The sequence below is a fragment of the Emys orbicularis genome, chromosome 16 (assembly GCF_028017835.1).
Source record: "Emys orbicularis isolate rEmyOrb1 chromosome 16, rEmyOrb1.hap1, whole genome shotgun sequence".
In the NCBI taxonomy this organism is placed as follows: domain Eukaryota; kingdom Metazoa; phylum Chordata; order Testudines; family Emydidae; genus Emys; species Emys orbicularis.
The window spans coordinates 34157536-34173526 of NC_088698.1; positions in this window are offsets into that span (position 1 = coordinate 34157536).

Genomic DNA, 15991 nt, shown 5'->3' on the forward strand with positions numbered 1-15991 from the left:
AATTCATGGTGGCTAAGTCCATAAATGGCTATTAGCCAGGATGGGTAAGAATGGTGTCCCTAGCCTCTGTTCGTCAGAGGATGGAGATGGATGGCAGGAGAGAGATCACTTGATCATTGCCTGTTAGGTTCACTCCCTCTGGGGCACCTGGCATTGGCCACTGTCGGTAGACAGATACTGGGCTAGATGGACCTTTGGTCTGACCCAGTACGGCCTTTCTTATGTTCTTATGTTCTTATGTTAGGAGCCCTCACACAAATGTGTGTGAGGGCTGCAGCTATTAGAAACTTTGTGCATTGGGGTGCAGCCCCAGCCATCACATTTCTGAAGTAAATGTTAATAGCAACACTCAAATGGTATCCTGCTGTCCTCCCAGAAACCAATAATGATCTACGGTTAGTCAGTAACATTTTATGTATAATAAAAAATATGGTGTGTTTTGTTAGTCTTCAGAAACAGGAAGTAGTTTAATTCCCTGCTCTAGCAGTCTGCTTTGCAGATGGTATGATTTGCTTTTTACCAATATAATTCTTCCTGCAACAAGATGTGTTCAATGTCTTCTTGGTCACATTCCCTCAATGAAAACATGTCCCATGCAGGGTTGACACCATGCTTGGGGACCCCAGGGATATGTTGTCAATAGCATTCCACCTGGAAAGAAGGGGGTGAGTCAGGAATACTGTCCCCTCCAGAAACAAGGGGTGTGTCATCAATAGTACTTCACCTGGAAGCAAGAGGTGTGACATGAAAACTGTCCCCTCTGGGAACAAGGGGTGTATCACAAATACTGTGCCCTCCAAAAAGAAGCTGTGTGTTACAAATATTGTCCCATCCAGAAACAAGGGGTGTGTTACCAATAGTACAACTCATGGAAATGAGGTGTGATACGAATACTGTCCCCTCTGCATCTAAGAGGTGTGACATGAATACTGTCCCCCTTCTCCCCCAAAACAAGGGGTGTGTCCCCACTGGGACCTAGAGGTGTGTTCTGAATACTGTCCCCTCTGCAGAGGAGAGCTGTGTTCTGAATACTGTCCCCTCTGGGAACAAGAGTTGTGTCATCGTACTACCCCTGGGAACAAGGGGTGTGTGCTGAATAGTGTCCCTTCTGGGAACATGAGATGTGTTATGAGTACCCTCCCCTCCGCAAACAAGGGGTGTGTCATGTATACTGTCTCCTCTGGAAACAAGAGGTGTCCCTGAATACTGTCCCTTGCAGAAACAAGGGGTGTGTCATTAAGTGTAGTCCTCCTGGAAACCAAGGGTGTGTCATGAATTGTGGTCCCCCAGAAACAAGAGGTGTTCTGAATACTGGCCCCCGAAACAAGAGGTGTGTCTCGAATAGTGTTCCCTCCAGAAAGAAGGGGCGTGTCATGAATAGTACTCCTCCTAGAAACTGCGGGTGTATCATGAATAATACTTCTCCTGCGAACAAGAGGTGTGTTCTGAATACTGTCTCCCCAGAAACAAGAGGTGAGTCATGATTACCGACCCTGCAGAAACAAGAGCTGTGTCATTAATAGTACTTCCTCTTGGAACAAGAAGTGAGCCCTGAATACTTGTCCCCTGTGGAAACAAGAGGTGTGTCACAAATTCTTTCCCCACTGGAAATGAGGTGTGACACAAATACTGTGCCCCCCAGAAACAAGAGATGTGTCTCAAATAGTGTTCCCTCCAGAAAGAAGGGGCGTGTTATCAATAGTACTCCTCCGGGGAACAAGGGGTGTGTCCTGCATACTGTCCCTTCTGGGAACTGGAGATGTTTTATGAATACCCTGCCCTCTGGAAACACGGGGGAGGGGGGGTGACCTTTGAATATTGTCCCCTGCAGAAACAAGGGGTGTGCCATCAATAGTACTCCTCCTGGGAGCAAGGGGTGGGCGCTGAATACTGTCCCGTCTGGAAACAAGGGGTGTGTCCTGAATACTGTCCCTTCTGGGAACATGAAATGTGTTATGAGACACCCCTTGTTTCCAGAAAACAGGGTAGTCAGGAATACTGTCTCCTCTGGAAACAAGAGGTGTCGCTGAATACTATCACCTGTAGAAATAAGGGGTGTGTCATTAAGTGTAGTCCTCCTGGAAACCAAGGGTGTGTCATGAATTGTGGTCCCCCCAGAAACAAGAGGTGTGTTCTGAATACTGTCCCCCCGAAACAAGAGGTGTGTCTCAAATAGAAAGAAGGGGTGTGTCATCAACAGTACTCCTCCTGGGAACAAGGGGTGTGCGCTGAATACTGTTCCCTCTGGAAACAAGGGGTGTGCGCTGAATACTGTCCCCTCTGGAAACAAGGGGTGTGTCATCAATAGTACTACCCATGGGAACAAGGGGTGTGTGCTGAATAGTGTTCATTCTGGGAACACGAGATGTGTTATGAGTACCCTGCCCTACGGAAACAAGAGGTGTGTCAGGAAGACTGTCCCCCCTGGAAACAAGAGGTGTCCCTGAATACTGTCCCCTGCAGAAATAAGGGGTATGTCATGAATTGTAGTCCTCCTGGAAACCAAGGGTGTGTCTTGAATTGTGGTCTCCCCAGAAACAAGAGGTGTGTCCTGCATACTGTCCCCTCTGGAAACAGCAGGTGTGACATGAATACTGTCCCCCTCCCGAAATAAGATGTGCGGCATCAATAGTAGTCCTCCGGGGAACAAGGGGTGTGCGCTGAATACTGTCCCCTCTGGAAACAAGGGGTGTGTCCTGAATACTGTTCCCTCTGGAAACAAGAGCTGTGTCATCAATAGTACTGCCCCTGGGAACAAGAAGTGAGTCCTCAATACTTGTCCCCTGTGAAAAGGAGAGGTGTGTCACAAATTCTGTCCCCTCCAGAAATAAAGGGAGTCTTACCTCTTGTTTCCACGACAAGCACTATTGATGTGACACGAATACTGTCTCCCCCAGAAACAAGAGGTGTGTCATCAATAGCACTCCTCCCGGGAACAAGGGGTGTGTCCTGAATAGTGTTCCCTCCGGAAACAAGAGTTGTGTCCTGAATACTGTCCACTCCAGAAACAAGAGGTGTGTAATGAATACTGACCCTACATAAACAAGAGGTGTATCATCAGTAGTATTCCTCATGGGAACACGAGTTGTGTCCTGAATACTGTCCTGTTAAGAAACAAGGGTGTTTCTCGCCCTTATGGCTTGTAGAAAGTAATATTAAAAGTGATGGCACATGGCTCCCTGGTGCCCTCTGTTCCAGTGCCCCTGCTCTTGCCCCCTCCCTACACTTGGAGCAGCCCCTGGCCAAGCTGGTCCTGAGAACCTCTTGTCTGCTGTGCAGAGGGCAGGGGCTGATGTTGGGGTGTCACAATCCTACTGCCTTTGTACCTGGTCTCTGCTGAGCTGTGGGGCGGGGGTGACATGAGTCTGTGATGTTGCTTCTGGGTCATGAGTGGGAGATGCTGAGTGCTGCTGATGGACTGAACAAGCCTTCTGATTAGTGAGGTCTCTGCTTAAAGTGAGAGTGTGCTGTCTCTCACTCCCCAAACACGCACAGCCTCTCTCTCTCACATACACACTTGTACTGTTGTTGTTATGACTTCCTTTGAAAGAATAAAATTGCAGAGACTATATGTGCATGGTGCATTTCAAAGTTTAAGAATTACAGTGCTGTTAGTTTACTTTTTTCTGTGGTCTGTGCATTTCTTAATTTTACTACTCAAAGAATTAAAGTTAAGATAGAAATGAGGTCTAAAATGCCTAACCTGTCCTGGCTGGCATAATTGTCATTCATTATTTAAAATAACAATGATAAAGCACAATATGATGATAAAAGTCAGACAACCAAATAATAGTATCCTAAATTCTGCTTCTACTCACAACTTTAGACACTGCAGCTGAAGGTTGCTTATTTCAAATTGTTAAGTTAATTTACAGATATCACTAAAAATACACTTGTATGAACACAAATGTGGTTTCATGTATGATACTAATAGCCATGATGGAATCAAATGTTAGTGAGTCATGTACATGATTTTGATTGGTATACATAAATGCAAAAATATGTAGATAAATTAATTTCCTTTCTTAATAAAAGAGAAAACAACACATTAATCATGTATTTTTTTTAGTGAATGGTTTTTCATTGCGCTAAGAAGCATTTACTTAATTTTGACTAGATAATGGCAATAATACAGAGTGTGTATTAAAGAAACTCTGCTTAAAATCTGCTTATTTTCTCAATTTGTATATACACCGCTACCACGATATAACGCGACCTGATATAACATGAATTTGGATATAATGTGGTAAAACAGTGCTTGGGGGAGGGGGGTGCTGCGCACTCCGCTGGATCAAAGCAAGTTCAATATAACATGGTTTCACCTATAACGTGGTAAGATTTTTTTGGCTCCTGAGGACAGCGTTATATTGAGGTAGAGGTATAGCTGTACTAAAGATAGTGTTGCTGGCACAGAGTGCCTGAGGAAAGCAACAGCGGGGTTCGTTGCCTGGTGTGCTTCGTGCCAATGAACACACCATGGTGGAGAAGCAATCAAAGTTTATTTGAGATCTCAAAGCGGTGCAAGGAGACTAGCACGTCTCAGATCAAGCACACTGAGACAAGCAGTTTTCCCTTTTTATTCTTTCTGCAGCTAGGCTTTTCCCTTCACCCCCCCCCCCCCCCTTCACCCTCCCTCCTCCTATAATAGTTTACATTAAGCAAGTAGCAAGCAATTACATTTAAGCAGTTAAGTCATCTTGGCGGCTATAAGTCCAGCTTGTTAGTAACTTCTCCTTGAATTATTATCTTGTCCCTTTCCTTTGATTTGTTATCTTGCCTTTCAGCCAGAAGTATGCAGGCCTCATTATTACCGCTTGGTACCGATATGAGCGGTGCTGCACCTGATAAATTGTTACACATTCCAATTTCTACATCTGGCTTTTGAGGTCGATTAGAGTTTAAACATGGAAGGAGTTTGGTTCATTTAGGCCTAGTGCAGGAAGGCTTCATCGACACTCGTGGTCTTCCACCCTCCCGAGTTAGCTAGGGTTATGCCTAATGATACCAACAATAGTGTACAAAATATCAAACTTGTGTTTCTGATACCTGTGTTAAAGCTCCAGAACTGACACCCTGAGGCTTGGGAGTGGGAATGTCTTGCTGTATTATCTCCTGATTGTATATATGTAAGTTTAGAACAAACTCCAATTAAAGCCACATTTTCCGTTTATATTTTTTTATTTATTTTTCAATATAAGAATTAGGATTTAGCTGACAGGAATACTGTATCTAAGTTATTATGTGCAAGAAACCTGGAGTTTTCAGGTGCTCAAATAGCCCCAGGAATCATCATTAAAATTGCCTTCCCCCCAAATATGAAATGTTGCCTCTGGTGAGCCACAGGTGGCAAGAGGGCTGTGGGCTCTGGCAAGTTGCAACCCCCTGTGTGGCAGCATGAAGTTGTCCTTGAGCTGCTTGATGGGTGCCAGGCACCACAAGCTGCAGAAGCTGTGGATGTGTAAGGGTGGCAATGTGCTATGCTATGCTATGCTGGGGGTGGTGGTGTTGCCTTAAGACAGAGGTGGGCAAACTATGGCCTGTGGGCCACATCCAGGCCATGGGACCCTCCTGCCTGGCCCCTGAGCTCCTGGCCTGGGAGGCTAGCCCCGGCCCCTCTCCTGCTGTCCCCCCTCCCCCACAGCCTCAGCTTGCCCTGCTGCTGGTGCAATGCTCCGGGTGGTGGGGCTGCGAGCTCCTGGGGCAGCGCCACTGCAGAGCCTGGCCTGACCCAGTGCTCTGTGGTGTGTGGCTGTAGAGCTGCCAGCCACTGGTGCTCCAGGCAGCATGGTAAAGGGGCAGAGAGCAGGGGGGTTGGATAGAAGGCAGGGGAGTTCGGGGTGGTGGGCAGGGGTGTGGATAGGGGTTGGGGTGGTCAGAGGATGGGGAACAGGGGGGTTGAATGGGGACAGGGGTCTGGGGGGCAGTCAGGAAGGAGGGGGGATTGGATGGGGCATTTGGGGGCAGTTGGGGGGGGTTCTGGGGGTGGTCAGGGGACATGGAGTGGGGGGGGGCGTGGATGGGGCAGGGGTCCTGGGTGGCCACACACCCCTCCCCTAACTGGCCCTCCATACAATTTCCAAAACCCGATGTGGCTGTCAGGCCAAAAAGTTTGCCTGCCCCTGCCTTAAGAGATGGGTGCCTACCTGGCAGCCAGTGCTCTCTGGCTGCCCATACAGTGCTTAATTTGTGCCAGGGTAGAGCTATGTGACCTTTGTCTATGTAAATTAAGCACTCGGAGGAGGCAGAGGGGCGTGCAGGGAATAGGTGGGAGGTAGCCCGGGGGCAAAGTACAAGTTTGCACAGGTTGCCATTTTCTGTAAAGTTGGTCATGGGGATGGTGCAGTGTCTCTGGCCTGTGTCAGCTGCCTGGGCAGCTTGACAGGGAGTGACACTGCCCTCCATCTTGAGCGTGAGGCTCTAGGTATGCCCTCGAGCACCAGCCAAGTAATCTTTCCATTACCCCCCAAATACCGTCTCACAGTACAAACAAATTCCTCCAGGACTGTTGAGATACCTCTTTCAGCAGCCCCCAACTGCACCTACTGTGGAATCCCCTCTTCCCTCTAGGTAGAATTTTCTTTTTAGGAACCTAAAATATGGTAAGTGTTACCTGGTGATAGAGTTTGTCTTCTATAAATTTGTATTGTAAGAAGGAAGGCTGATTAATACATCAAGATGAATAGTCCTTGCTGCTGCTAAGCTAGGAATGAACTAAAGGGTTTCTGGGTTGCCTGAGTCTGTATTTATAGCTGCCTTTGGCTTCTAAGGCATGCTGGGAAATAGAGGGGTTGGAGTTTAGGCAGTATATAAGCTGGGGTCTTGTCCCAGGAAGTCATTCGGCTTTGTGTTGGTCCAAAGAGATGTGCATAGGTGCTTGTATGGGTGTTTATAGTCATGGTGAGTATTGATATGGGGTAACGATGACATGTATTTGTGGTTAATGTACTGTTTTTCTGTCCTTATTTCTGTGTAATGTGCTTTTTTTTTCATTTCAGCTTGTTTATAGTGTGTTTGATTTATATGTTATCATTTGTATTTTCATTGGGAGGGAAGCCATTGGGGGCTGTTTCTGATAGACTGTCTGTTAAACACACATATCTAGTACTGGTAGCATGTCCATGGTGGTGGACTGTTGTAGAAGCATAGCAGTTTTCTGTTTGGGTTAGGTGGGGACTAGTCTGAGGAGATTGTAATATTTAGTAAGTGTTTCTTTTAACCTTCTGTATTTTCTTCTACTCAGTTGTCTAGAGCCCTGTGAGTAGAGTTTATAAACCATGTTTGCAGGCAAGCTTTCTTTATATTTGCAGCTCTGTCCAGATCCGGTATCGAGTCGTATTGTGATGTGAAGGGTTGTGAATATTTTTCTCTTTGTCTGTCATGCTGGTGCTGTATGTTTGTGAGTGATTTCAATGTATGGGAGTGAAGGCCTGTCTACTGAGGTGAAGGGGATCTTGAGAGGGGGAGCTCCTGTCCAATTTCCAAAGGTAAGTATATGCCAAAGGGTTTGATGGTCAGAAGCGTTTGTGATGTTGAGCCTCTTTCTTTACTTATGGGAGTTCTCTAAAGTCTGCCCATTCTTAATGGGCCTGTGAGGGGTGGGCGGGAGCTTGTTGTATGGAGGGAGCCTGTGTTTCCCCTGAGGGAAGGTTGATTGCTGGCAGAGTGGCCTGTCTGTAACTAGAGATGCTCCCTTCTCAGTTCTTCTCTCTTACACAGCACTGAGTTTGCATCACAGGTCACCACTTCATCCTTGTGTTCTCCTCTACATGGTTGTGGTTTTCTGAGGAGGATGTGAGCATCCTAGTTAGTGATGGGCCCCTGTGGTGTAGGGAAAGGGGGAGGGCCACAAGTATGTAGAAGCGTAGCTATTTTCTGTGTGGATGAGTGTTTGGGGTGGGGTTCTCTGAGGGGGGGTGTAATGTGTAGTAGGTGTTCCCTCTCAAGGAAGCAGTATGTAGGTGAGGTCATCTTTCATATGGTGGTGTTGGGAGCTTTATGAGTAGAGTTTATAACTGAGATTTTAAGTCAAACTTTGTTTTTATTTGCAGATGTGTCCAGATCTGGTACCGAATAGTCTTATTCTGTGGAGGGTCATGACTACTTCTCTTTGACTGTCATGACATTGCAGTATTGATGTCAATGTATGGGTGTGAAGGCCTGTGTAGAAAGGAAAAGAAGATCTTGAGAGTGGGAGTGGCCGTCAAAGTTAAGTATTTGCTGAAGGGTTTGATGGTCAGAAGTACTTGTGCTGTTGAGGCTCCTTGTTTAGGGATCGGAGTCCTCTAAACTCTGCCTGTTCTTAATGGGCATGTGAGGGGTGGGTGGGAGCTTGTTGTATGGAGGGAGTGTGTGTTTCCCGTGAGGGAAGGTTGATTGCTGTCAGAGTGACCTGTCTGTAACTAGAGATGCTCTATTCTCAGTTGTCCCCTCTTACACAGCACTGGGTTTGCATGACAGGTCACCACTTCATCCCTTGTCCGTCTTCTACATGGTTGTGGTTTTCCGAGGAGGATGTGAGCATCCTAGTTAGCGATGGGCCCCTGTTTTGGTGGGACAGGGGGAGGACCAGCAATATGTGCATGAGAGTGTCTGGGGTGGGTGTGTGCTTCTCTGAGGCGGGTGTAATGTGTAGTAGATATTCCTTCTCTTCAGGAAGCAGTATGCAGGTGAGGTCATCTTTCATACCTTGTAGTTGGACGCTTTGTGAGTAGGTTTTCAGTCAAGGTTTGTTTGTATTTGCAGATGCTTCCAGATCCAGTACTGCGTTGCTTTGTTCCGTGGAGGGGTGTGACTAGTTCTGTCTTTGTCTGTCACGGCATAGCTGTATGTTGGTGCTGGATGGATGACAATGTATGGGAGCGAAGGCCTGTGTAGAAAGGAAAAGAAGATCTTGGGAGCGGCTCTCAAAGTTAAGTATTTGCCGAAGTGTTTGATGGTCAGAAGTATTTATGCTGTTGAGGCTACTTGTTTAGGGATCGGAGTCTTCTAAACTCTGCCTGTTCTTAATGGGCACGTGAGGGGTGGGTGGGAGCTTGTTGTATGGAGGGAGTGTGTGTTTCCCGTGAGGGAAGGTTGATTGCTGTCAGAGTGACCTGTCTATAACTAGAGATGCTCCATTTTCAGTTGTCCCCTCTTACACAGCACTGGGTTTGCATGACAGGTCACCACTTCATCCTTCTTTTCTCCTCTGCTGGGTGTTGGTTTTCCGAGGAGGATGTGAGCATCCTAGTTAGCGATCAGCCCTTGTGGTGGAGGGAAAGTGGGAGGGCCACCAGTATGTGGATGAGAGTGTTTGGGGTGGGGGTGGGGCTTCTCTGAGTGGGGGTGTAATGTGTAGTAGATGTTCCTTCTCTTCAGGAAGTAGTATGCAGGTGAAGTCATCTTTTGTATTGTGTAGATTTTCAGTTAAGCTTTCTTTGTATTTGCAGATGTGCCCAGATCTGGTACTGTGGGGCGTGACTACTTTTCTTTGACTGTCACGGCATTGCTGTATGGATGTTGACATATGGGAGCGAAGGCTTGTGTAGAAAGGAAAAGAAGATCTTGAGAGCGGGAGTGGCCATCAAAGTTAAGTATCTGTTGAGGAGTTTGATGGTCAGAAGTATTTCTGCTGTTGAGGCTTCTTGTTTATGGATGGGAGTCCTCTAAACTGTGCTTATTCTTAATGGGCACGTGAGGGAGCTCACTGTATGAATGGAGTGTGTTTCCCCTGGAGGAATGCTGATTGCTGGCAGATTTTTTTCTGTCTAACTAGAGATGCTCCGTTCTCAGTTCTTCTCTCTTACATGGCACTGGGGTTGCATGACAGGTCACCACTACCTCCTTTGTCCATCTTCTACATGGTGGTGGTTTTCTGAGGAGGATGTGAGCATCCTAGTTAGCGATGTCTCTGTGTGGCGGAGGGAAAGGGGGAGGGCCACCAGTATTTTAGACGTGTAGCCATTTTCCATGTGGATGAGAGTGTTCTCTGACGGGGGTGTAATGTGTAGTAGGTGTTCCCTCTCAAGGAAGCAGTATGCAGGTGAGGTCATCTTTCATATTGTATAGTTGGGAGCTTTGCGAGTAGGTTTTCAGTCAAGCTTTGTTTGTATTTGCAGGTGCGTCCATATCTGGTACTGCGTCGCCTCGTTCCGTGGAGGGTTGTGACTAGTTCTGTCTTTGTCTGTCGCGGCATAGCTGTATGTCTGTGCTGGATGGATGCCAATGTATGGGAGCGAAGGCCCGTGTACAAAGGAAAAGGAGATTGGGAGTGGTCGTCAAAGTTAAGTATCTGCCTAAGGGTTTGATGGTCAGAAGTATTTGTGCTGTTGAGGCTTCTTGTTTAGGGATGGCAGTCCTCTAAACTCTGCTCCTTCTTAACGGTTGTGTGAGGGAACTCATTGTATGGCGGGAGTGTGTGTTTTCCCTGTAACTAGAGATGCTCCATTCTCAGTTATTCTCTCTTACATGGCACTGGGTTTGCATCAGTGGTCACCACTACCTTGTTTGTCTGTCTTCTATTGGGTGTTGGTTTTCTGAGGAGGATGTGAGCATCCTAGTTACTGATGGGCCCCTGTCATGGTGGGAAAGGGCCATGAGTATTGTGTAAATTGTGAGTATTTTGCATGTTCATTTTAATTGTATAGAAGTAGTTGGTTGTTGCTTCATTGTAGGTATGGATGTGCTGGGGCTCTTTCGGGGTGTTGAATAGGTCAGTTTAGCAAAGGGAGTGTGGTATTGTGCTGTTGTTGCATTTAGCAATCATGTGGCATTTATTGTTTGTGTGCCACAGGGGGATCTGAGTCCAGAACTGAGGGAATGGGCTGTGGCAAGTGCGCCCTGTTTGGTTTACATGTTCCTGGTAATGGTGGTGCCAGTGGGAGCAGAGGAGCTGCTTGCATCCATGAGGTAAGTGTTAAGTTTGAGCTTTTAGTGCACTACTGTTGATGGGAGTGTGGTCTTTGCTGGGTTAGGTGAGGTGGGCTTATTATGAATGGGTTCTTCACCAGTTTTTTGTGTGTGAGACAACAGGTGGAGAAGACAACTTTTGGGTTAAGTTCTTGCTTGTTCTCTAGAAGAAGGTTGGACTTTGGTGGGTGGTTAGTGAGGGCGTTGTCATGTGTGCCCTAAAATGTTGAGTATTTTTCCTTGAATATATTGCAGATGTGTGATATTGGTGCGGAGATGTGTTGATATCCTTTGGGCAAGGGGTAGTGGTGGTGAGGGGAGTGTGGAAAATATGTAATGGGACTGAGAGTTGCAATACTAGCGAGGGGGAAGGGATCTCATGATATGTGATTCCTGTGTTACTGTAGATGGTTTGTTGAAGAAATAGGGTGGGATGTGTTGCATCATCTGTGGGTTTGATGGTGAGTACTTGTTGGATCATTATTTTGTGTTTGCAGGTACTTAAGAGGCTTTGGGAGGTGCAGTTTGTGAAAGAATGTGTGTGTGTAAGTACTTTTATGGTGTGAAGTCTTGGTGATGGGAATGTATTCTCTTTCTCTACTCACCATTGGTGTTTTCTGAGGAAGTGAGCATTATAGTTAGGCATGGTGATTGGAATGATAAATGCAAGGGAAAGGGGCAGTAGTGTAGTGTGGAAAGTATGTGCTTGTGTTTACCTTCCACACCACATTGCTAAATTTCCTTAAAAGAGGAGGAGGAAAGTATGATAGCAGTGTGTGGCAATATGATTTTACTTTTTGGGCTGTTTTGTGCTCCCTTACTGAGAGGCAGTGGAGGATCAGAGTCTTGCCTGTTCCTGAGATGAAGTGGAAATTGACACAAGTTTGGATATGAGATAGATGTGAGGCTAGATCTGGTGGGAAAAAGAGTGAGTATCTGGTTATATTTTTTTGTGTTTTTCTGTATTGTGTGGTGTTCTTTAAAAGTATTGCTTGTATGTGATGCGTGTATGTGGATGCACATGTTGGGGTGCTAGTGTCAGTATCCTGTAAAAGAAGGTGTCACGGTGTATGTAGGCGGTGTTGCATTTGTTTGTGGGGGAATGGAAAAGAGTCATGTTGAAATAGGTGCCGGTTGCATAATTGCAGATGGTTTGAGAGAGTCTTCATGGTGTTGGTCGGTGTGCAGTGTGAGCGTTGTAAAATTTTTTTGTCATTGTAGGTTCTGTGTGAAGATGGGGGTCCAATTTGCCAAAGAACCAGTGAAGTTGAAGTATGGCTGTGGGGGACATGAAGTACTTGTTTCCTGGAATGGAAGTTAATTTGATGTCAAGTTTGCAAGTTAAGTATGGTTATTGATCATGTTTTTTTGTTGGTCTGTTTGTTGAAGTTGGGAAATGTGGGTGCATGTCAATGGGAATCTCACGTGCTTTTGTTGTGTTTGTTTTAGAAACTGAGATGTTTAGTATTTGTTCTATGGATGTTGAACGTGTGCATCTTTTTTCTCATTGTCATAGGAAGCTATCAGTGTCAGCGGAGAAGACTTCGGTGTCCTTTGTTTGGAAGAATTGGGCTTAGATTGTATATTTTTTGGGTTGCGATGTGAAGTGTCGTCTGTTTGATGGCTAGAATGTAGTAGAGCAGCGGGGCTAGTGTCACTGTGTTCTGGTAGATACCAGAGCTACTGCTATCATGAAATGGCATTATTGTCATTTCTGCTATCCCAATTGGAGAGGTTGGGTTAATTTTTTTGGTCAGTTATGTGAAGTAGTTCCTGTAATTACTTGGACAAAATCTAACTTACTTTTGAAAGGAGTGGCTTGTTTGTCACTTGGAATGTTCTAGCCATCAAAGTTGCGAGAGGACACTGTTATGGGTTGTATCATTCTTTGGGCATTCTGAAGTGTTTGTCAATTGTCTTCATATTGTTGTGTATGCTGTATTTGTAGAGTTGTAATGTACAGGTTGGGGTGTGGTTGGATGACTCATTTTGTCATCCACATTGTTGCGTACTAAATCACTGCAGTGATTTTGAAACCATGGTGCAGTGCAGTCAAACAGCCGGAAGGCTGACATTTTTACAAATTTGTCAGCCTTTCGGCTGTTTCGCTGCACTGCACCATGGTTGGGACTGTCCCGGACAGTCTTTGAATTAACTTTTTACATGTGGAGGTGCTGTAGAGGGAGCATGCTGGCCAGCTGCTAGGTGAGGTATGGTCATGTCCCATTCCCACGTCTCACAATAGATGCAAAGTTTTGTACAGGTGATAGGTGATGTTTGGAAGTATATGGAAATGAAATGCCAGTGTTGCTTTTGGTATATGGTAATTGTGTTGTTATGTAACGATTATATGAATGTATGTGAAATAAAACAGTGTACAGTACTGCACACACATTCAGTGACAGTGTCCAAGTTTTTGCAAGCTGTTAATGTAATAGATGCCTTGTTGAATAAATAAAGCACTGTGTTGCCAAAGAATGAATCTGTCTTCCTGTGTTTTGATGTGTTTTTCTGATCTCAAAGTAGCTGTGAACCAAGTTGTGACAAGTGTGTGTCCAATTGGGGCTAGCCTGTGTTGGGTGGACGGGTTTACTTGATATTTCAGCAATGTATCTTAGGGGGGTTGGGTCTAGGGTTAGGGTTAGGGGGGTTGGGTCTAGGGTTAGGGTTAGGGGGGTTGGGTCTAGGGTTAGGGGGGTTGGGTCTAGGGTTAGGGTTAGGGGGGTTGGGTCTAGGGTTAGGGTTAGGGGGGTTGGGTCTAGGGTTAGGGTTAGGGGGGTTGGGTCTAGGGTTAGGGTTAGGGGGGTTGGGTCTAGGGTTAGGGGGGTTGGGTCTAGGGTTAGGGTTAGGGGGGTTGGGTCTAGGGTTAGGGTTAGGGGGGTTGGGTCTAGGGTTAGGGTTAGGGGGGTTGGGTCTAGGGTTAGGGTTAGGGGGGTTGGGTCTAGGGTTAGGGGGGTTGGGTCTAGGGTTAGGGTTAGGGGGGTTGGGTCTAGGGTTAGGGTTAGGGGGGTTGGGTCTAGGGTTAGGGTTAGGGGGGTTGGGTCTAGGGTTAGGGTTAGGGGGGTTGGGTCTAGGGTTAGGGTTAGGGGGGTTGGGTCTAGGGTTAGGGTTAGGGTTAGGGTTAGGGTTAGGGTTAGGGTTAGGGTTAGGGTTAGGGTTAGGGTTAGGGTTAGGGTTAGGGTTAGGGTTAGGGTTAGGGTTAGGGTTAGGGTTAGGGTTAGGGTTAGGGTTAGGGTTAGGGTTAGGGTTAGGGTTAGGGTTAGGGTTAGGGTTAGGGTTAGGGTTAGGGTTAGGGTTAGGGTTAGGGTTAGGGTTAGGGTTAGGGTTAGGGTTAGGGTTAGGGTTAGGGTTAGGGTTAGGGTTAGGGTTAGGGTTAGGGTTAGGGTTAGGGTTAGGGTTAGGGTTAGGGTTAGGGTTAGGGTTAGGGTTAGGGTTAGGGTTAGGGTTAGGGTTAGGGTTAGGGTTAGGGTTAGGGTTAGGGTTAGGGTTAGGGTTAGGGTTAGGGTTAGGGTTAGGGTTAGGGTTAGGGTTAGGGTTAGGGTTAGGGTTAGGGTTAGGGTTAGGGTTAGGGTTAGGGTTAGGGTTAGGGTTAGGGTTAGGGTTAGGGTTAGGGTTAGGGTTAGGGTTAGGGTTAGGGTTAGGGTTAGGGTTAGGGTTAGGGTTAGGGTTAGGGTTAGGGTTAGGGTTAGGGTTAGGGTTAGGGTTAGGGTTAGGGTTAGGGTTAGGGTTAGGGTTAGGGTTAGGGTTAGGGTTAGGGTTAGGGTTAGGGTTAGGGTTAGGGTTAGGGTTAGGGTTAGGGTTAGGGTTAGGGTTAGGGTTAGGGTTAGGGTTAGGGTTAGGGTTAGGGTTAGGGTTAGGGTTAGGGTTAGGGTTAGGGTTAGGGTTAGGGTTAGGGTTAGGGTTAGGGTTAGGGTTAGGGTTAGGGTTAGGGTTAGGGTTAGGGTTAGGGTTAGGGTTAGGGTTAGGGTTAGGGTTAGGGTTAGGGTTAGGGTTAGGGTTAGGGTTAGGGTTAGGGTTAGGGTTAGGGTTAGGGTTAGGGTTAGGGTTAGGGTTAGGGTTAGGGTTAGGGTTAGGGTTAGGGTTAGGGTTAGGGTTAGGGTTAGGGTTAGGGTTAGGGTTAGGGTTAGGGTTAGGGTTAGGGTTAGGGTTAGGGTTAGGGTTAGGGTTAGGGTTAGGGTTAGGGTTAGGGTTAGGGTTAGGGTTAGGGTTAGGGTTAGGGTTAGGGTTAGGGTTAGGGTTAGGGTTAGGGTTAGGGTTAGGGTTAGGGTTAGGGTTAGGGTTAGGGTTAGGGTTAGGGTTAGGGTTAGGGTTAGGGTTAGGGTTAGGGTTAGGGTTAGGGTTAGGGTTAGGGTTAGGGTTAGGGTTAGGGTTAGGGTTAGGGTTAGGGTTAGGGTTAGGGTTAGGGTTAGGGTTAGGGTTAGGGTTAGGGTTAGGGTTAGGGTTAGGGTTAGGGTTAGGGTTAGGGTTAGGGTTAGGGTTAGGGTTAGGGTTAGGGTTAGGGTTAGGGTTAGGGTTAGGGTTAGGGTTAGGGTTAGGGTTAGGGTTAGGGTTAGGGTTAGGGTTAGGGTTAGGGTTAGGGTTAGGGTTAGGGTTAGGGTTAGGGTTAGGGTTAGGGTTAGGGTTAGGGTTAGGGTTAGGGTTAGGGTTAGGGTTAGGGTTAGGGTTAGGGTTAGGGTTAGGGTTAGGGTTAGGGTTAGGGTTAGGGTTAGGGTTAGGGTTAGGGTTAGGGTTAGGGTTAGGGTTAGGGTTAGGGTTAGGGTTAGGGTTAGGGTTAGGGTTAGGGTTAGGGTTAGGGTTAGGGTTAGGGTTAGGGTTAGGGTTAGGGTTAGGGTTAGGGTTAGGGTTAGGGTTAGGGTTAGGGTTAGGGTTAGGGTTAGGGTTAGGGTTAGGGTTAGGGTTAGGGTTAGGGTTAGGGTTAGGGTTAGGGTTAGGGTTAGGGTTAGGGTTAGGGTTAGGGTTAGGGTTAGGGTTAGGGTTAGGGTTAGGGTTAGGGTTAGGGTTAGGGTTAGGGTTAGGGTTAGGGTTAGGGTTAGGGTTAGGGTTAGGGTTAGGGTTAGGGTTAGGGTTAGGGTTAGGGTTAGGGTTAGGGTTAGGGTTAGGGTTA